The sequence below is a fragment of the Phascolarctos cinereus genome, unplaced genomic scaffold, assembly GCF_003287225.1.
Source record: "Phascolarctos cinereus isolate Bilbo 61053 unplaced genomic scaffold, phaCin_HiC Scaffold_1;HRSCAF=81, whole genome shotgun sequence".
Lineage (NCBI taxonomy): Eukaryota > Metazoa > Chordata > Mammalia > Diprotodontia > Phascolarctidae > Phascolarctos > Phascolarctos cinereus.
Genome location: NW_027555514.1, coordinates 11684158 through 11707724, shown reverse-complemented (window position 1 = coordinate 11707724; position 23567 = coordinate 11684158). Strand labels below are relative to the sequence as shown.

At 37.8% G+C, this 23567-nt stretch overlaps 1 protein-coding gene across 1 annotated transcript in view; it reads left to right on the top strand.

Annotated features, from left to right (window-relative positions):
• The window catches only part of TMEM196 (transmembrane protein 196), a 66406-nt gene that overhangs the window by 29462 nt on the left and 13377 nt on the right, over window positions 1–23567 (top strand). The gene's annotated exons all lie outside the window — the stretch shown is intronic.

The window sequence follows — 23567 nt, the reverse complement described above, 5'->3', positions numbered from 1 at the left end:
GTCAAAGACACTGTTATATTAACAATAGAAAAGTGATAATGGAAAGAGCACAGAATTTGCTAGACAGAAGCCCTGTTTCTGACACTGACTAATTATGGGGCACTGGGCAAGTTATTTAATAGGAGCCTCAGTTTCCTTATCTATAAAATGGTAATAACAATATGTTTATTATCTAATTCCCAAAAGCATTATGAGGAAAGCACTTTGCAAACTTGAAACACCATTGAAATCTGAGTTAGTCTGGGTAAAAAAAAATAAAAAAGGAGAAACCATGGTTATGCGATTTAGAAATAGAAAGAATCAGAGGATTATAACTTGAGAGATGGAAGGGGCCTTAGTGGTTACCTATTCTAACATTCTCATTTTGCAGATGAGGAAACTGAGTTCCAAAGCCAAGCCAGAAAACCCTTGACCAAAGGCACACAACTGTTAAATAGTAAGTACCATGAGTTTTCGCAACCTCTCTTCAAATCCAGTGCTCTTTCCATTATAAAATGACCTTTTTCCATTCTGAAATAAAGACTTGTTTCAGATTTTTATCATTTCTACCCAGAATTGTGATGAGGTTCTCAGTTGAACTCAGATCAGGGCAACCACACAAAGTATGTGTCTAGATAATTTCATAGTTCAATGTATTAAAAATTATTTTAATTGCCTGATATTTAATTTATGTGATGACAAATAAGCAGCCAACTGCATGAACCAGTTGGACGGCACACTGTCTCTGGATAGAAATAGCCTTACTCCCTGGACTTCTGAGATTTAAGTGTAAGGTCAGGTAAATAAACACATGGAAAGGAAGATAGAAAATCAATGTAGGTAGGCCTCAGATAGATATTAAAAGAGGCAGTGTGGGGTCAAAGCAGCATTAGGAACATAACTAACTGCATGATGGAGTCAGTCTTTTAGAAAGACCTTATCTAGCTAGAACATTGAGCCAAATCTACAAAAATGAAATTTAAAAGGTATGGAAGTTAAAGTCTTACACTTGGACTAAAAAAAAAATTTTCACTAATACGAAATGAGGTAGAAGCATGGCTAGGCAGCAATTTTTCTTTATTTTAATTTTTTAATAATATTTATTTTATTCCCCAGTTACATATAAAGGTAGTTTTCAACATTCACCTTTATAAGAGTTAGAGTTCCGAAGTGTTTTCTCCCTCCCTTTCTCTCTCCCCCCTCTCTAACACAGCAAGCAATCTGATATAGGTTATACATGTACAATCATATCAAACATATTTCCTCATTAGTCATGTTGCGAAAGAAGAATCAGAACAAAAGGGAAAAACCAAGAGAAAGAAAAAAAAGTAAAAATAGTATGATTTGAAAATCGTATGTATTCAGACTGTATAGTTCTTCTTCAGGATGTGGGTAATATTGCCCATCATGAATCCTTTGGAATTGTCTTAGATCATTATATTGCTGAGAAGAGCTAAGTCTATCAAAGTTGATCATCACAACAATGCTGTTTTTACTGTGTACAATGTTCTCCTGGTTCTACTCACTTCACTCAGCATCAGTTCATGTAAATCTTTCAAGGTTTTTTCTGAAATCTGCCTTAGGCAGCAATTTTTCTAAAGGAGCTCTTAGTTCAAATATCCCATCTGACACTTCCTAGCTGTCTCTTCACCTTCATCAGCCTCAGTTTCCAAATCTGTAAAATATGAGGTTAGATCCAATGACCTCCAAGGTTCCTTTGAGCCCTGAATCTATGATACTCTGTGCTCAATATGAGTCAGCCATGTGATTCACAGTCAAGAAATTTAATTCAATCATAGGCTGTTTGGGGGGCAGGAAGTCCAGGATTGAGGAGATGACAGTCATCTGACCGTATTAGCTCACATCTGGAGGACTGTATTAAGTCTAGGGGATAACATTATAGGAAGGAAATTGGTCATATGGAGTGTCTCCAAGGGAGGAGGTTGTGATGATCAGCATGGTGTTGGCTCTCAAGGTTACATGTTGCATGTGCTTGTTTGAAAAAAAATGGGGATACTGAGTTTGAAGAAAAGATGACTTGGGGGAAATAAAACATAATTATTGTCTTCAAGTATCTGATGGACTGTCACATGGGAGAGGTATTTGACTTATTCTATCTGTACCCAGGAGGGAGACCCAGGAACAACTGATAGAAGAAATAGAAATACTTTTTTTAGCTCAATGTCAGGAAACATTTCTTAACAATGAGAGCTATCAAAAATTTGAATGGAGGGGCAGCTAGGTGGTGTAGTAGAGAGAGCACTGGTCTTGGAGTCAGGAGGATCTGAATTCAAATTTGGCCATAGACCAAACACTTGACACTTACTAGCTGTGTGACCCTGGGCAAGTCACTTAACCCCAATTATCTAAAAATTTTAAAAAAATATTTAAAAATAATAAAAATTCCAAATGGACTGTCTCACTGCTTGAGGAAAGGATAGAGTCTTCTTCACCAGAGGTACTCAAGCAATGGTTGAATGGTCACTTGTCATTTATGCTATAGAGGGAATTCTTATTTAGGTCCAGGACAGATTCTTTAGCCTCTGAGTTCTCTTACAACTTGGGGATGCTGGGACTCTAAGATTTATAGCCCAAAGGGAACTTTGAGAATATCTAATTTAGGGGCTCATCACCGTTTTTGTGCCATGGACCATTTTGTCAAGCATAAACCTCTTCTCAGTTTAACCCAATAAACTTTTATTAAGTATCTACTATGTACTAAGCACTGTGCTAAGCACTGATGTTATAAAAAGAAGCAAAAGTCCATCTCTGCCTTGAAGTAGCTTACAATCTAACAGATAATGCTAAATACATAAAATAAAATTTATTGTTACAAAATTATTTACATAAATATAAAACTTTTTAATGAATAAAAACAATTTCCTGCATTTCAATTAGGAGCTCCTAATCTACCAACCCTTGTATTTGAAAGATTAGAAAACTGAGGCCCAGACAGTAGAAAGGACTTGTCCAACATTCCATAGATAATAAGTAGTGGTAGTAGGATTCAAACCCATCTGCTCTTCCTCCAAAGTCAGGCTTCTTCATGCATCAATCTAGATTCTCAGCTGGGGCAATGGTTGTGGCAGTGGAGAAATGAGGAAGGATTTGGAGATGGAATTGATGTCATAGACATGAGAAGGACAACCATGGGTCTTAAGATGAGTTTGACATTACATTCACTTTTTCTGCAATGTACAGTTAAGTAATGATTTCAGGCTACAGTGAGAGTAAATGGAAAATGTCTCCTGCAGTGAAGATAAAAATCCCCTAAAAACATTAGATTCGGATGTGGCTAAAAATGTCATTCCTGGTTTAGCATTCATTACAAGCAGTTATAGGCAACAATAAATATGATTTGTGAGAGACAGTGTGGGGCAGTGGAGAGATCAAAGTCTTTTATTTTTATGTGCCCACTATTTCCCAATCCGTCCTCCACCCTCAACAAAGGAATCTTTCCTTGATTCAAAAAAAATAGTTCACAAAATCAAACATCATCTTGATACCATCAGGCAATGTAGAAAACATTCTGCACTCTTGAACCCCATCCTTGCCAAAAGGAGGATGATATTACCTCATCTCTTTTCTGGGACTCAGATTGGTCCTTGAAACATTTAGATTCATTTTTTTTTTAAATTTACATTCTTTTGGTCATATTTTAGATGTTTCCCTTGGTTCTATTTACTTTAGTCTGCATCAGTTCACATAGGTCTTTCCATGTATTTTTTTTCTAAATTTCTCACATTTGTCACTTTCTAAATGGTGCAAAAATAGAACATGAACTGGATCTATGATTTGATTAGTATAAAGGATTATAATTATATTGACATGAAGAACTGAAGAACTTTCCAGTGAAGACATTCCCTCTCCAATGCAGACTGGTTATCAGCAACTCATAGTCTCAAAGAGTAGTCAATGGCACTGAGAAGAAAAGGCTTCATAGTCAGTACATACCAAAGGTGGACGGTGAACCCATGTCTTCTTGCCTTTGAACTCTACCACACAATGATATCTTTAATGGCCACAGGTGATTTCACTATATTTAAATTCCACAGGTTTTGTGCAGCCATCCTCCCCCATGGGAACCTACTTTGTTTCCCAGGTTTATTTGTTTGTTTTGTTTTGTTTTGTTTTTGTTTTTGTTTTATATTGATTTGTTTTGTTACTACCACAAAAAGTGCTCCTGTGAAAATTTACATTTATGGTTCCTGCCTTTCTGCCTTTGACCTGAACATCTTAGGTGTTTATGCCCACCCAGTACTTGGATTTCTGCAGCAGAATGTAAAAGCATTAACTTTAGAGTTAAAGGTTCAAATTCCAGCTCTGATACTAACTGCCTGACCTTCCAGAAGTCAAATAACCTTTCTGTGTTCGGATCAGGAATATGCTATTAAATTGGGGGTGGGGGTGGGGAAGAGCTGACTAATTGATCTTTAAAGCTCCTTCCAGCCTTAAATCTATAATTGTATTCACAGTTCAAAATGAATGTTTCACACTGATTGATTTATCATGAATACCTATATAAACACCCAATAAGCTCGATTTTTAAAGTTTGTTATTACCTTTTATTTACTTCAAAGCAATTTCTACCTCAATAATTCTCCAAACATTTAAGTAAACCCAATCAACCCAGTGATACTACAAGCCATATTCCACATCCTTATCATCCCACCTCTTTTCTGCTTGTGTTTTGTCCTGACTTCTTAGGCACTGAGCTTTGCCTTCCACTCCTCTTAGTGTTGAGATAATTTCCTTTTTTTTGTAGTCAATAGGTAGAGGGTTTTCTTGGCTCTGTGTAGTTTGCTATGCACCAATGCAAAGGGGTCTTCCTATTTCCCCTCCAAATACCTGGTAATCATAGTTTCTTCCTGCTGCTATTTACTACCTATATGACCTTGGGGAAATTATTTAACTTGTCTGGACCTCATTTGCTTTTGATATAAAATGAGGACTTTGGACTAGATAATCTCTGAAATCCCGTCTAGGGTGGCTATTTCATTGGATTGTAAATCCACAGCTGATTGAAAGGCATATGGTATTACCTCTCATTTTTCAATTGGAGGAACTGAGGCTCAGAGAGCCCTGTCCATGCCCACGTGATCCCATTCCGTTCTGTCTTCTCCACATTGCTCCCCCTATCGTGAGCCTTGTTTATGAATCTTTGACCTCTCCTTTATTAGCTACTTGTCTACTGCCTAAAGAAATGCCCATATCTCTGCCTTCCTCATAAAAACCCTCACTTGTTCCACCAACTCTCAATAGCCATTGTCCTATAGGTCTTCTTCTTTTTGTTGCTGAACTCCTTGAGAGGTCCATCTACAATCAATGCCCCAACTTCCTTTCTTCTAACTCTCTCCTCTCCATAGTGCAGCTTCCACTGCTATCATTCAGCTGACACTATTCTCTCCAAAGTTACCAGTGATTTCTGAATTACCATATCTAATGACTTCTTGTCTGACCTTATCCATCTTCAATTCTCTGCAGTCCTAGAGATGATTGATCACTCTCTTCTTTTTTCCCACTTAATAGTATTTATTTTTCCAATTGCATGTAAAGATAGATTTCAACATTCACTTTTACAAGATTTTGAGTTCCAAATTTTTCTCCTTCTCTCCTTTATCTCCTCCCTCCTCAAGACAGTGAGCAATCTGATATAGGTTATACATGTACAATCATATTAATCATATTTCCATATTGGTCATGTTCTGAAAGAAGAATCAGAACAAAAAGAAAAAAAAACACAATAAGAAAAAAAGTGAAAAATACTTTGCTTCAATCTTCAAACAGACTCCATAGCTCTTTCTCTGGATGTGGATAGTGCTTTCCATCACGAGTCCTTCAGAATTGTCTTAGGTCATTGTACTGCTGAGAAGAGCTAAGTTATCATAGCTGATATTACTGTGTACAATGTTCTCCTGGTTCTGCTCACTTCACTCAGCATCAGTTTATGAAAGTCTTTCCAGATTTTTCTGAAATCTGCCTACTTATTTCTTATAGCTATTGTGCTATAGTATTATGTATCCCATTACATGTATCCCACAACTTGTTCAACCATTCCCCAATTGATGGCATTCCCTAAATTTACAATTCTTTGCCACCACAAAAAAGAGCTGCTATAAATATTTTGGTATGTGTGGCTCCTTTTCCTTTTTTATGATCTCTTTGGGAAACAGAATTAATAGTAGTATTGCTGGGTCAAAGGATACAGAGAGTTTTATAGCTTGGACATAGTTCCAAATTGCTCTCCAGAATGGTTGGATCAGTTTACAACTCCACCAAGAATGCTTTAGTGTTCCAATTTTCCCACATCTTCTCCAACTTTTATTATTTTCCTTTTCTGTCATATTAACCAATATGATAGGTGTGAGGTGGTACCTCAGAGTGATTTTATTTTGCATTTCTCTAACCAACAATCATTTAGAGCATTTTTTTCATATGACTGTAGATAGCTTTAATTTCTTCATCTGAAAAACTGTCTGTTGATATCCTTTGACCATTTATCAACAGGGGAAGATCACTCTCTTCTTGATATTTTCTTCTTTCTAGGATTTAATAACACTGCTTTCTCTGAGTTCTCCTACTGTCTAACCACTCTGTCTCCTTTGCTGAATCTTTATCCAGGTCACATCCACTAACTGTGAGTGCCCTGCCCCACAGACTGTCCTGGGCTCTCTTCTTCTCTCCTTCTATAATATTTCACTTGATAATCTCATCTGCTCCCATATATTCAATTATCATTTCTATGCTGATGATTCCCAGACTTATTTATCCATCTTTAACTTCCCACCTAATATACAGCCTCATATTTCCATCTGCTTCTTGGCCATCCCAAATTGGATTTCCAGGAGATATTTTAATCTCAACATTCCCAAAACTCATTTATATTTGCAGAAAAATGCTCCCCTCTTCTGAACTTCCCTAGTACTACCTAGATAAGCAACCACCATATTCCTAGTCACCCAGGCACACAACATAGGCATCATCCTCAGCTCCTTGCTCTCTCTCATCCCCCATATCCAATCTGTTGCCAAGTCCTATCAAATCTATCTTTGTAACACCTCTTTTATACACATATTTCTTCACTCTGATATACTCATCACTCTATTATAGGCCCTCGTCATCTCCTGCTTGGATTATTTCAATAGCCTTCTGGTTGTCTTCCCTACTTTGAATGTCCCTCCACTCCAATCTATCCACTACTTAGCTTATAATGATTTTCTTAAAGCCTTTGTCTTACCACATCAGCACTCTTTTCAATAAGCTGTAGTGGTCCCTTATTACCTCCAGGTTCAAATATAAAATCTGTTGCTTACCTTTTCAATCCCTTCATAAACTGACCCCTTCCTGCATTTTCAATCTTCTTATGCCTTACTCCCCTCTGTGTACTATGTATCCCTCTGGGATGCAGTGACACTGGCCTCCTCACTTTTCCTCTCCCAGGATACTGCATCTCTCACTTCAGGCTATTGTCCCTGACTGGCCCACATTCCTGGAATTTTCTCCTTCCTCATCCCTGCATTCTAACTTGCCTAGAGTCCTTCAATTCTCTTCTAAAACCCCACCTTCTTCAAGAAGCCTTGCCCAATCTCCTCTCCCACTTGCTGTGAGAGGCCTGTCTTCAGGATTATCTCTGATCTGTCCTGTCTATGTCTTGTTTGCACGTAGTTGTTTGCAGATTATTTCCCTCTTTAGAGTGTTGCTTTTTGAGAGAATGTATCATTTTTGCTTTTCTTTGTATTCCCAGCACACAGTGTCAGGCATATAGTAGGTGCTTATTACATTTTTTATTGACTTGATTTAACTTGAAGATAATTGCCTGATGTCACACACCTAAGCAGTGTCAGAGCTGTAATTCAAATTGAGGTTTGAAGATTCCAAGTTCAGGGTTCTTCCCAATGCCTCACATGCTGACTCATTCCATTGAGTATCTACCATCCCTTTTTATAATCGTAATTTCTTCTGAAGTGATAAAAACTCATTTGTTGTCTTCATATCCTCACTGGCTCTCCTCTGGGACCCCATGGACATAAAATTCTTAAAGTTGCCCCCTAGTCTTCTGCCCTTTAGGCTGAATCATACCAATATCTTTCTTCTTTACTCATGGGTCCCATTTCTTGGTATGTAATCATTGGCATTGCATTGCCATGGCCAGTCTCCAAGCTTCCCCATTTCTACATCTATGATGAAGAAGAGGACACCTTTTCAGCAGAGGATTCTGAAACATCTTCCACCTAAAAGGGAATGAGAGACCATATATCTTATTAAGGAGGCCAAACCCATGGTTGCAAAGGAAAGATGAAATATCATCATGTAAATTTGAGAAGGAAATTTAGGGAAAAATGCGGAAATGAAAATATACAGAACTTGGAAGAGAAAGAAATGTATGCAATTAGTCTTTACTGGAGATTAAAAATCAAATACTTTTCATGGCTCAGGGAGGATACTTTCATATTGGAATGTGTCACCACTGCCACCAAGTGGTAGGAATATGTTATGACTCTTTTGCTTGGTAGCCCTTAAAGGATTTTGAGGGACTTTAAAAGTCAGATGTGTTCTAACTCGATCTTTATATTTAACAGGTAATAAAAAAAAGAAAGAAAAAACCTGAGATCAGGGAGGTCGGGTGACTTTCCCAATATCTCACAGATAATAAACAATCAAAAGCAGATTTAAACCCAGACCTGGTGTACTTCTTCAGTGAAGAGGCTCAAATTATTGTCCCTCTCTGGCACCTTTAGGAAACAGTATTCACTTCTAGTTAGATTAAGTCTTCAAAGGAATACCAAGTATGTACCATCCTTCATCCCATCACAGTGAGATTTTCCTATGATTTCTAGAGAGAATGTGGTGCCAAGGTTTCATTTCTATTGCCATTCTCCACCTAAAGGAGGACACTGCCATCTGGCTTTAGCAAACCTGAATTCAACTTCACTTACCTAGATATATGACACTGGGCAAATCATTTAACCTCTGCCTAAGCTAAACTGTAAAATGCAGATGACAATAGCATCTGCTTTAAAGGTTGTTGTGAGAATTGAATAAGACACTATTGGAAAAACATCTAGCAATAGAAGGCACTTAATAAGTGCTAGTTTCTTTCCTTCCTTCCTTCCTTTTCTTTCTTTCTTTTTCTTTCTTTCTTTTTTCTTTCTTTCTTTCTTTCTTTCTTTCTTTCTTTCTTTCTTTCTTTCTTTCTTTCTTTCCTTCCTTCCTTCTTTCTTCCTTCCTTCTTTCCTTCCTTCCTTCCTTCCTTCCTTTCTTCCTTCCTTCCTTTCTTCCTAGAATAAAAGGAAATGTAAGTAAACTGAATGGCAGAGATGAGGTTGGTAAATCCTCTCTGGGTGTTGGGGCACTGTTACTACTTCTTTCCACTTCACCTTTGTCCAGTTTAGTCCTGACCCTAAAGGTTCAAGCTTAGAGGAAACTATCTAAATTACTAATGGTTCCCACATTAGTGGAAAAAACATGATAATTCCAGGTTCCAGCAGATTCCATAGAAAAACACTAAAGCTTAATTGGCTCATCTTTTCTGGAAAATAATTTGTAACTATATAAGAAAAGAAAAGTCATTAAACATTTCCTAGCCTATCATACCCAGAGGCCCCACTGTTCAGCAAATACCACAAGTAGGTCAGACAGAAAGGAAAGTTCCCATAGGTATCAAAATATCCATAGCAGCACTTTCATAGCAGCAAAAAACTAGAAACAAAGTGGGAGACTATTGATTGACGAATGACTGAAAAATTATGACAAAAGCATGTAATTAACTGTTTCAACACAATAAAGAATAGTATGAGGAATTCAGAAAACTATGGAAATAATTCTATACACAGATACAGAGTGAAGAAAGATAAATCAGAAAAGCAATACTCACATTGGCTTGAATAAAGCAAGTGATGAAAACCAATATGAAACCAGCCATCTTGGCTCTCTGCTCCTCCCTTCAGCATTTTAACCCTACTGTGAATCTCAGCTACTGCTACTACTAATAGTCCTTGCATTACTGGAAAATAAATAACAGAATAATTCCAGGTGCTAGAAGATGTCATAGAAAAGCACTGAAGACTTTTAAACAGGTTCAGCTTGGCACTATTTTCTGTGCTCAAAGCACTGTTCCTCATGTCTAGATGCCACTTTGGCCTCACCAAACCCCAGCTCTGAATTAGTTCTGCCATTCACTTTCTCCTTTCTTACTCAGATGTTGTGGACAGGAGCTCGAGAAAATCATATAACTTAGCTAACTGAGTCCACTACCTACCAATATTATCCCAGCTCAATTGAGCTCTCCCTGCAGCACAGCACTCCTTTTACTCTTCCCTAATCAATTTTATCACACACTCCAAAATGCCACTCCAAACCCTTCTTTCCTGCCTGAAGCCTTCCTTGATCCCATAATTGCTACTGCTCTGCCCCCAATTTGCTTTGTATGTGTTTTTCATTCACTTATCTTTAGTCATAAACATCCTCACCCCCATAGAATGTAAGCTTCTTGAGGGCAAGGGCTATTTGTTTGCATTCTGGTGTCCCTAGTGTCCAGCATAGTGAATGCCTGGCAAATAGGAGGGACTTAATAAATGTGTGTGTGAGTGTGTGTGTGTATTTGTGTTTGTGTGTAAAAATGAATGTGATAGAATCTGTAAGTTCCTTTAGTGATAAGCTCCTTCTCTACCTGCTTCATGAAGTGTATTCTTTATTATCCAGTTACTATACACTCCCCCAAGTACTTTATATTTGCTCTACATATAATTTGTATTTGCTTAAGTATGTTCATATTATTTTCCCAGACAGAATGTAAGCTTTTAGAAGACAAGGATGTTTTTGTCTTTGCCTTTGGGTCCCCAGTACTTATGGCAGTACCAGGCACATAGGATATGTTCCTTAAATGTTTGTTGATTGACCAGTCTTGATGTTGGAGAGGAGGTTAAGACATGCATTGCTAGCCTTTTCTGGGAGAAGCAAAGTTCCCAATGTTGGGAGCCCTATGGAATGAAGTTAGTTCTTCACTTGCTTTTGCTCAACTGCTTTTCTTCATTACAAGGGACAGTTCGTTGAGTAGATGAAAAGGTACCTCCAAAAGTGGCTGTGATGTAAAAATAAGTACAGCAATGACATTCCTTTAAAAAATGATTGAAATGAAATCTCGTCTAATTGTAGTACAGTAATTTACTGAGTACTAATCTAGTTCTTATCCCAGTTCCCTGGAAGGCATCATGAAATAGGTGAAACAATCTGGCTGTGGCACAGAGGACATGGGTTTAAGGGTCCCATCTGATGCTTAGTACCAGTGTGACTTTGGGCATATCACAACCTACCTGGAACCCCATTTGTCAAATGCAGGGTTGAACCAGATGGCCTTTCTTATCTACATGTAAGATTCTATGATTCCTCTTAGATTGGGGGCCAATGTTTAATGTCTCTATTTGAGCTGACTGTTTGTGAAGCTTAATTGACTTGGAAGGGTGGGTCTGATGATGAATTAATTAGTATCTAGAAAGTAATCTGAAATAGAAACTCCCTGACTGTATGCCAACTTTAATTTTATGCAAAATAATTCAAAAATTCTAGTCTATTATTAACTTTACAGGAGAAGAAAGGTAAAAATAGCTTCACTGTTTCCTCAATGACAAAAAAAAATACTGTTTTTTCCTACCCAAAATTCTCAGTAAATGGTAATTCTATACAACCACAGATTTGGCATATTAATATTAGTAATGACAATACTGAGATAGAGTAGATTCAAAAATACCTTCAGAATAATTGAAGGACTATAAGATTTACTCTAGGAATATCAAGGATCTTTAAGTGTCTTATATGGGATAGCTGACCTTACCAAAAGATTACATTCAGGTTCTGCCTCTTGACACCTACTAGCTCTGTGGCCTTGGAAAAGTTGAGTAACCTCCCAATGCCCCAGTCAACTCTCTAGACTTGAACCTGTAGAGAAAAGATTCCTCTTCATTGGGAGAGGGAAATCCTCACCAAGAGCCCCTTAGACCCACCAAATTACAAAACCAGAATGAAAAAAAAGAAACAAAACCCAATAGCCACACCTACCTGATGATGTGCTAGATGCTGGCTCATAAGACCAAATAAAGGCTTCTGTTCTAATGTGAGATGACAGCATATTACCAGGTGATTAAATAGAAAGCAATTTGGTGAAGGCAAGCTCAAAGAACTTGGAAGATGAGGAAGATATCACAGAGCAGGAGGTGGAAAATGCCTGTGCTTTCTCAACAGAAGGGAATGATTTTGAGAAGTGACAGTAAAGAAAGAAAGATTCCCAGCATGGAGATGGGAGCTGGGGTGTCCAGTGCTGGTAGCAGTCCATTGTGGCTGAAATGCAGCATTGCTGGAAACAGGATAATGGTGATAGTGATGAGGACAGAAATAATCATAAGATTATCATGATAATGGTTAGCTTATTATAAATGACAGCTCTTCAGTGATTTAAGGTTTTTGTTTCTTTTTTCTCAAAATGTCTTACATGTGCTATCATGTGATGGTCACAATACTCCTATGAGGTAGATTTTATTGTTACCCCAATTTTACAGATGAAAAGGCTCTCCAATATGCAGCTTCCTTCATTCTTTCTGCTTTCCCATACCAAAGAGGCAGCTTTATTTTTCAGCATGATGGTGAGATAAGAAGAGGGACAGGATATGTGTGTGTGTGTGTGTGTGTATTATATAGTGTATATATGTGTGTGTGTATTATATACAGTATATATGTGTGTGTATATTATATAGTATATGTGTGTGTTATATAGTATATGTGTGTATTATATATAGTATATATGTGTGTATGTTATATATAGTATATGTGTGTGTATGTTATATATAGTATATGTGTGTATTATATATACTATGTGTGTGTATTATATAGTATATACATGTGTATGTATTATATATAGTATATGTGTGTGTATATCATATATAGTATATATATGTGTATTATATATATAGTATATGTGTGTATTATATATAGTATATATGTGTGTATGTTATATATAGTATATACGTGTGTGTGTATTGTATAGTGTGTGTGTGTGTGTGTGTGTGTATTATATTAATGCAGGTCAGCACCTTTCTCTGCATCCTAATTTTTTAGAATTAGCTAAAACAGAAAGAGGAGTAGCTAGGTGGCTCAATGGGTAGAGTGTCAGGCCTAGAGTCAGGAAGATTGGTCTTCCTGAATTCAAGCGTGGCCTCAGACACTTACTAACTGTATGACTCTGGATAAGTCACTGAACCCTGTTTGCTTCAGTTTCCTCATCTATAAAAAGATCTGGAGAAGGAAATAGAAAACCACTCCAATGTCTTTGCCAAGATAACCCATTACTGAAAAACTACTGAACACAGCAGAGATGTTGAATTACCTAGTTACCTGTCCAGGTAAAACCCAGGTTTTCACAGTTCTAAGACTGGCTTTCAATCCAGGAGAGGAGAGGAGAGGAGAGGAGAGGAGAGGAGAGGAGAGGAGGGAGGAGAGGAGAGGAGAGGAGAGGAGAGAGAGGAGAGGAGAGGAGAGGAGAGGGGAATGAATTCTGTTGTGAATACAGAGAATCACAGATTCCTCCATAAAGATGGAGATGAGGGTAAGGTTGGCTAAACTACATCTGCAACAGTTTTGATTCATTTTACTTAACTGTTGACTGAGTAGAACGGCCCTCCGCCCCTGGCGCAGATTCACAAGATGTACAAGCAGGTTGAGAGAAGGGACTGGACTAAATCTTGGTAAACAAATTCCATGATAAGTTTCTTTCTGTTAGTATGATCTGCCATCATTCAAATTTCACTTCACTTATTTCAGCACAAAGAACAGTCCTCAAATCTTGGAAAATGAATAACAGATAGCATTAATATATTTAGGGTTTGCAAAATGCTTTACAAATAACATCTTATTTTATCCTCATAGCAACCTTGGGAGGGAATTGTCTCTACTATCCTCATTTTACAAATGTGGAAACTGAAGTAGATAAAAGTTAGGTGACTTGCCCAGGGACATTCAGCTGGTGTTTGAGGCCAGATCTGAACAAATTCATGAACAAATGAATTAATGGATGAGAACATAATTTTCTAAGCACTTAATACATGAAAAGTACTGTGCTAAGCTCTACAGATACAAGTAGAAAAGCAAATCCTGCTTTCAAGAGAAGTTTATAAAGAAATAAGGAGAGACACCACATACATGAGACTTCAGCTGTAAGTCACATATAAAAGCTCACTGTTCCTTAGGATGCAACAGCAAAGCAGATGCTAGTTGACTTTATTTAGAGTCATTTTCCCTGAAAAAAAAAATCTTGCAGTTTCTCAAGTTGAGGACGAAGGAGGGGAGGATGGAAGATATGGTTTAACCCACCTGGCACACCCTACCTCCTGTCCCAGCTTCAGTTTAGCTTCTCTCCCCCAGAGGGGGCAGTTGATTCTTAAAGCATAATGACATCTATTATGATTCAAGAGGTGACAAGAAATTTCTCTCCACTGCAAAATACTCCTCCCCTGAACTACTGGACATTCCTCACTTTGCTTCTTCCTTTTGATACTTCGATACTTCCAAAGATCTGAGACTTCACTGATAAAGTAATCCTTTCCATGGTGAAGACTGTAAACCATCTATGCCTTAATTCACATCCAGTGTAATTTTTTAGGTTCATAGAGGTGGAAGACAAATGGCAGGTCACTAAGTCCATTTCCCTCATTTCACAGATTGGAAAACTGAGGCCCAGAAAAAGTACAAGGTCACACAGCTATAAAATGGAAGAGTAAGAATTTGAATCTAGGTCTTTGATTCCAGCTCCATCTTTCTTTCCACTGCACAGTGCATCCTTCCTTAAATTCTGCTTAAACAAACTTCCTAACATTCTAGAGTACTTCTCTTAAATCTTTCAGTATTCATTGGGTGCTAACATAGTATTCTGACTAGCTATCTATTGTTGCTTATTTTTACTCTCTTAGCAAACCGTTGTCTTCTCTGATGACACAAGTCCTTGGCTTTTTCACATCTGCTTATAATTTCACCAATTAAAGATTCATTCAGGTTAACAAAGATCAGACCTGGGAGTCCTCAGGGATCAGTCCTTCAGGCTCTGGTGTGAACTGATTTAATCACCCTGATGTCTACTAATAGTAATCTAATGCTAATTTCTTCTCATAGGATTTAGGGTCAGAAGTGACCTTAAGGGTCATCTATGACCAAGTACAACTTCTTTCTTTTACAAATTAGAAATTGAGGATCAGGGTAATAAAGAATTTACTTTTTATTGAATAGGTGTACTAGTGTCAATACGTATTCATTGGCTGACTCTTGTGTGCCTAGATTCCAATGGGATGGGAATATTTAAGAAGTGTAAGATGTGGTCTCTGACCTTAAGGAGTGCTTGTTTGGGGGAATATGACATAATTGCTTAAAACATAAAACATATAACTATATAAGAAAATGTATGCTTATGTGGCTAACTCTCAAAAAAATCCCAGTTGCCTTGTTCCATCTGTCAGCTAAAACTCAATGAATATCAATTTTAAGTGCCTGCTATGTGCCAGGCATTATGATCAGTGCCAGAGTTACAAAGACAAAAGAGGAGAGAAACAAATTTCCTGCCACAAAGCAGATGGTTAATATGTAACCGATAGTAACTTCCTAGAGTACAAGGAGCAGGCCTGGGCCCTGTTTAATTAAAGACAGGACAATAAGGACTTAGAGAAAGGTCAAGAAGCAATCACCTGATGATTGAGAGCTTGAATGATAAACCTTATCTGAAAAGATCAAAAGAAAAGATAAGAGTGAAAGGCAGTTTAATAAAGATAGATAGGAGGCCTATTACTTTGGGAGGGTAAACAACTCTTCTCAGATTCTTCTCCTACCAGGTTTCTTCAAGACCTTCCGGGAAGTAATCAATCTAGGATCATAGATCTAGGATCATAGATGAAAGGGACCTTAAAAGACAATTAGTCCAACCCCTTCATTTTACAAATGAGGAAACTGAGGCCCATGTGAGTTAAATCACTTGCCCAAGATCACAGTGTCAGAGTCAGAAGTGGGATTTGAAGCCAGGTTCTCTGACTAGAAAAAACACTGTTCTTTTCACAGTACCATGGTACCTCCCTCAATCAATCAACAAGTATTTATTAAGTACCTAACGTATGCCAAGCACTGTACTAGGTACGAGGGATACAAAGATAATAAATGGGTGGTCCGCAATAGGGAGATAGATTTCTTTTTTTTTTCTTGAAAATTCTTTATTACAGATGGCACTGACCAATAAAGTGAGAAATCCCATAAATATACATGAAATGAACTGAAAATATTAATGGTTTCATTATGGGCCAATAACACATAAAAAATTAGAGAAAGATCTTTCTAGTTATAGACAAAGGCTGTCTGTCAACAATAGCCTTTTCTCCAACTTATACAATATTATAATAGATTTCTTGAGGACTAATATGTGTGTACATATGTGTACATGTGTGATCATATGTATATGTGTGTATGTATAGATGTGTGTATGTATGTATCTAAGCAGAGAAAGGGAGAGAGGAGAGAGAGGGAGAGAGAGAGACAGGAAGAGAGACAGGAAGAGAGAGAGAGAGAGAGAGAGAGAGAGAGAGAGAGAGAGAATGCAAGTTAATTTCTAGGTGGACACTAATAACTAAGGGCTCAAGAAAGCCCCCTGTAGAATGTGGCATCTGAGATGAGCTTTGAAGAAAACTAGGGAATCTGAGCTCTGATGCTGAGGAGAGAGTGAATACCATGCATGGGGCTCAGCATGTTCAAGGGTAAAAATATGGAAGATGAAATATTGTGTGTGGGCATTAAAAAAAAAGGGTCAATTTGGTTGGATTGTACAGTGGTAAGTTGTGAAGGACTTTGAAAGTAAAACAGAGACAGAGAAGCTTGTGTTTGAACCAAGAAGTAATAGGGAGCTACTTGAATTCATTGGGCAAGGAGCAGATATGGTCACACCTGTCCTTTCATTATGTCACTTGGGCATCTGGGCAGAGGAAATCAACATGGGCCCTGTTCTCTTCATTCTTTGCTGGGTTGTAGGCCTCTACAGGGGGAATAATTCCATCCGAAGACTGATGAGCCTGGTAGCCCACATCTCCTAAATGTTCTTTTTTAATATACTGTCTGATAACCCAGTGCCATCCTGGCTCCTCACAGATGCCCTGGAGAAGCCACCGAACATGAGCCGGTAGTATGAGGGAGAAAGGGGGCTCTTGACCCTTTGTCCTAACTTAAAGCACAGAGGCAGCAGCTGCACATTATGTACCAGACTTTATTCAATGCCTATCTGCTGATTAATGGGTAATAGGATTAAAAAAATTCAGCTTTCTGTGCCATTTAACAGTTTAAGTTATGAACAGATCTTATTGGACTCAATATCATTTATTCTTAAAAGTTAAGTTAAAGGAGAAAAAAGGGGCAAGCAATGAGTGGTAGAAACAACAATCAGTGTGGTTTTCAACCCAGATACATTTAATAAGAATACCCGAATTCACGTGACTGACAAGATGCCTTTATCATGTAAGAATGACACTTATTAAGCTGCTTAATTGAAGCAGTAAAATAGGCATGAACAATTCTTAGACATCTCTGTGCTATGGACCTACCAAAGGTTGTTGGGTGAGAACAATCAAACTAATCAAATTAAGAAAGAGGGAATTGCTTCAAGCCATTAGATGAAGTCAGATGATGAAGTGTATGGGGATTGTTTGAAAGAATTCACAAGACATCTCTAGACCTAATTATGTCAAAAAGGAGGTTCTAGCATGATCATTCCAACATCTGTTTTAAGAGTTAAACATTGGGAAGACGTTGAAGAGCCAGACTCTTGTGCCTCTAAGCAGAGGTCAGCACAAGGGAGAGAAGGGGTACTCAGAGGGAGTATGGAACTCTTCCTCTCTCCCTCCCATTGACCAGGTTGTCAGAAAGTCTGGACCAGTCACCAACAATTCATACAGCCTGGAGCTGAGAAAGGACAAACTGGACTTGCTGAAGAAAGACAACATTAGGGAACAGAACCTCTTCAGGGCAGAGAGAAAGGCAATTTTGATATTCTAACATGACTCAAACCCTCAGCGTTCAACAGAAAGCTAGCCACACCTCAGGGGAACTTCATGAGGGGAACAAAGGACTTCCAGCCAGCCAGGAACTGGGAGCTACATCTTTGCCACACGTGCTTTCTAATCATAAGCCCGCTCTCCCTAGTATACTGTATGTGCTTGTGGGACAGGGTGACACAGACTTGGGGGAGGGGATGATTCTTTTAAAACTAACTATCAGCTGCGAAGTAATTCAGAGTCCATAGGATGAGGACCCACAATAAAAGTATTAGAGAAACCTCCAAGCCCCTCGAGTTGTTTCCCAGAATGCTGAGGGTAAGGGGTGGGCATCCTGCTACCTTCTAGGGACCTACACACCAATATGAGCTGGATTGGGGAGAATGGTCCCAGGGAGGGTTGCTATCATTTATATGACACTTTGCAAGGATAATATCTTTTCACATTATCAGATTTTATCCTCAAAATAACCCTTTGAGATATTATTACCTTTACTTCAGAAATGAAGAAATTGAGGTTGATTTAATTTAACTGACTTGCCCAGTATCCTGCAACTAGCCAGTATCTGAGGCATTGTATAGATTATTCACAGAGAGATCTTGTAGAGAAGTGAAAGTAATCCTATGGTTGGTAGCTGTTAATTTTTTTATCACTTTTTTTTAAATGATAACATCTGTGATTCACCCCACATACACTTGCATCTGGCGTCCTCAAAACTGTGTCAGCTCCACTGGAGACATCTTCCAGACATCCTAGGGCAAGTCTGACTCCTTTTCCTGTCTATATTTTCTTTGGTTCTATTTCTACTTCTTCATATAATGAGTTATTAATTGTAATATTCAGGATGATATTTGATTACTCCGCTGTCATTAATAGAGAGATTAGTGTGTTACAGCAATCTGGAGAGACTTCTTCATTTTTTTTTACCTGTTTATTGTCCCTTTTCAAGCTTTATGCTTAAATGTTTCTAGGATGATCTGGCTAAGTTGGGTCTCTGACCAAGTAAACTTAATTTCCTTCCATAAATTTTTGCTGTTATATGCAATGACAATGCTCATAATGCTGCCTTAACTTCTATAATATCCCCACCTCCACCCACTACATGATCCCCACCTATAAGCATTTGGACTCTACCCTAGGAACCATCCTGGGCTCTGATTAGGGATTCTTTGCCTTATCTTGTCTGGAAAAAAGCCTTCATTCAAATTCCTTCTCAGTTAGAAGTTCCAAGCCTTGCCAATAAGAGTAACCGTCTCCTCGCCCTGCCTAGCTCCTCTTTATTTATTTATACCCCCATTGTTTGGTAGAATACCTAGCATACAGTAAGCTCTTCATAACATCTTCCTTCCTTCTTTCCTTCCTTCCTTCCTTCCTTCCTTCCTTCCTTCCTTCCTTCCTTCCTTCCTTCCTTCCTTCCTTCCTTCCTCCCTCCTCCTCCTCCCTCCCTCCTCCCTCCCTCTCTCTCTCTCTCTCTCTCTCTCTCTCTCTCTCTCTCTCTCTCTCTCTCTCTCTCTCTCTCTGTCATTATTTAATCTATCCTAGCCTATCAACTATCTATCACCACTCTCCCTATCTACTCAGTTAGTTGTGATATGTATAAAATGTGAATACTTGCTTTATCCTTTCCCACATTCACCACACATAGTTTCATTTTGTTTTGTTTTCCAGGTCTGCAGGCACACGTATGGCTACACACGTACAAGTAGAAGGATAGATACCTTGCTAGCTAGTAAGCTATGTTTACATGTATCTATTACTCTCTTCCTCTGCAAGATTTTTTAAAAAATTTTTATTCATTTTATTCTGTACTTCAGAAATAAAAAAAAATCACAGTAGAATACAAAAAAGATGGTTGTGCATGAAACTGAAAATCTGTTCTGTATAACTTCCTATTCCTTTTAAGCATATAACAAAGTTATCATACAATTTTCTTTTCTTTTTTTTTCCCAAATAAGTTTATATGCTAAGAAGCTGATATTGCTTTTAGTTGTCATGTCTGTTTGACAAAGAGGTAAAGTATTTTTTGGCTAAAGTAGTTTCTAGATTCTTTTAGTCTCATAGGGACTCAATTTATTGTTATTTGTTTCCCTTTTTTTTTTAGCACCCAAAGCATATTTAAATATCTCAGGTTGGTGTTATTTAAATCCCATGCCATATTTTTTGCTTGTTTATATTCTTCTAATTTGGAATTGATTTTTATTTTTCCTCTAATTAATAAATTGTCTGTATACAACCTTTGATACTGAAATGACTTCTTTTGGGCAACCAGTAATTTCCAGACTGTTAAGCTAGAACGAATTTCTCTTCTTTTTTCTGTGATGTTATTGTCCGCTCACCAGGTATAGAACTTCTGATGAATGATGAAAACATGTAGGATATCTAGGCATAAGATGTCTTTATGCTCAATCCAATTCAGTTTGACAAACATTTATTAAATAGCCATTATGTGAAGGCATTCTCCAATGTGTATCAGTTATAAAGGGGGTGGGGGTGGGGTAGGGGGGAGTGGGGGTGTGCTGAAGATCTCTGTGTCTGCTATTATGGCTAGCCACTGGGTCTTGGGAGTTCCTACTCCCTGTTGAATCCTGAAGGTCACGAATTAGAGTACCAGTTGGCATACTGACATGTTTGCATGAGATAAAGTGATTGAAATTTACAGACTAGGTTTGTAGCTTTTATCTACCCTTCCTTTACTTCTGTCTATTACAGCAGATATATTAAAATTAGGCAATTGCCTCATCTATGAATTGTCTTTTTTTCTTTTTGGTCTCACTGAAAGACTAGAATGTGGATCAACTACCTGCAAACTTTGACTTCATTCTCTAAACCAAAGGAATCAAACTTATGCCTGAAAGGTCTCATTCGTCACACACACACACACAAAAAAATCCTCCCAGTGCTGCCAGAACAAGATTAAATTGTAATTGGGAAAGGTTTTACAAAGAAATAAACTTCAATAAAACATAGATAATGCGTATTTGTGGTTTTCTGAGTCAATGTGCCACTGGATACATTCTGTATCTCCTATCACACAATCATTTCCCTATACATAGGACACCACTGTGAAATGGGACAAAGCATTTGGGATCTGGTGTTAAAAGACCTGAGCGGAGATTTGGGCTTTCTTACTACCTGTACGACCTTGAGGCCAGTTGCTTCTCTTTGGTGGGACTCAGTTTTTCCTTTAAAGTCAGGGGTTTGGACTACATGGTCTCTGAGGTCCTTTCCAGGTTTAAATTGATAATTCCATGACATCTATGATTCTATAATTCCCTGTTGAGATAAAAGAGCTAGATGGAGGTCTTGAACATATTTATAGATTATTTTTTTTTTATTCATGGTGGATAGTACTGTGGTGGCAGGGGAAGAGAACACTGTGCTATTTTTAGAATAAGCCTCCATTTCCAGGGTAAACGCTAATCAAATCTAATCTCTATGTTTTGCTTTCCTCTACCATAGTTTCTATGCAAGGGCAACCAAAAGACAAACAAGAGCCTGCCTTATCTCACAACCCCATGGTCAATACCAGACACCCACATTAAGAAATTTTTATCCCTTCACCTCAAACAAAGCAAACCGCTATCATTCCAGTGACTGAGCAATTATGAACCCAGATGACTATATCTTTTCTCTATACTCTGAGACCCTGAGGGAGATGGTTTATATTCAGAAGCCACATGATCCCATGGAAACATTTCTGTATTTGCAGCTGATGCTTCTCCCTGCCTTGACTTGTAACACAAAGAATACAGTTTTTCTGGGGGCTTATATTCTCATTGTAACAAAGTAGCTTTTCTATCCAGGGATAGCATGCTGTGCTAAATGAACAGAAAGAGTCTAGCTTAGAAAACTAAGTGAAACTAGAGGGGAAGCTGGTCTTTCCACTGAACACAATTGATAACAGGAAAATCTCGGTGCCCAGAATATTATCCAACTAGGATCACAAAGGAAAATATAGGATTCTGCTTCTTTTCAAAACATAATCCAAATGGTATATTGTTACAGCATAAGAATCCCTGCAAACATTGTTTTCATACAGTTATGTTTCATGTTATTTTATTTTTACCAATAAATTTTACATAGGAAATCCCTAAAAGTTGTTAATGACCAGTTGTGACAATGTAACTGTTTTTGAGGCCAAATGTTTAAGTGCATAATTACGAACATTAACACTTTTTTTTTTTGTGTTTTTTTTTCCTTCCTTTTTTATGGGAGGTAGTGAAGGGAAGTTTTAGAACACCATGAATTTCCTGTCTTCTTTCCACTTTAAGGCTTGAAAATAGCATATGCATAAAGTTGCACAGTTTTTCTAAAAGGGGCTGGAATTGTTTTCCTTCTTCACATTGATTCTTCTCAGTCCTTGTTTACTGCTGCAACAGATTCCTGGAAGCAGAAATGGTGAAAAGCCTAGCAGGCATTGCGGAGCATATAGTACATCTAATTTTGCAACACAAAAAAATCTGAATAATAAAGATAAAATTAAAGGATGTGACCAGTTCATTTACTTAGTGACTACATCTTGTATCAATTTACCTACATTTTACACTGAAATCTTCAGATGTTGTCAGGAGGGCTAACTTTCCAAGTAGAAAGGGTAGGAAGTCATTTTGTAGAATACCAGGAAAACTCTCCATTTTGAAATATGGTACCTGATGATGCCTAAAATTATACTGTTACTGCTTAATTCCTTTATGTTGAAAATTTGCCACTCTGCATGCTTTTCTTTAAAAAAAAATAAGAGCATGCTTACAAAATCCCTAAATAGGTCTCTAAACCTGTTTTATGAAGTACCAGGAAATCTCTTTTTCAAATTATCTTCCCTGTTGATATCTAAAATTCCATTATTGTGATTCATTTCTTTTAGACATGCTTTTCTCTACGATCTTTTTTTTTTTTTAATGGGAGATTAATATGTAAAGCAAAATGAATCCCTCAGCACTTCAGTAGGCATAAATTGATTAGAGGAATTTCTTCCCTGGACAGAGCTTTCCTGTCTGACAGCATAACAATACTAGACTCCTCTTTGGGAGGACAGAATTCAGACAGAGGCCACTGAAAGACTGATTTCATCTTCGTCACATTTTCCCACTCAGGATCAGCCCTACAATTAACTGGTCAAATTCTCCCTTTTGTAGAAAGAAGAAGCATTATGTGTTGGAGAAAACATTGGATTTGGAATCAGAGAACTTGGGTTCAGATCCCACCTCCGCCATTTAATACCTAGGAGACCATGAGCAAGGCCCTTAATCTATATGGGCTTCAATTTCCTTATCTGTAAAAATGCAATGGGATTGTAGGCTAAAATACCTTCCTTCTCTAGTTTCGTAATCCCTATGATCCAATTGTAATGCATAATAAAGTTATGGCCACTTCAGAATTTTCTGGATGAAGTACCAGAGGGGCCAGTAGCTAACTCATAGTGAGTGGTACAATTCGTTGTCAGGAACTATGCAATAATCAGTTTCTTCTCTCTGTCTCTCTCTCTCTCTCTCTCTGTTTCTCTCTCTCTCTCTCTCTCTCTCTCTCTCT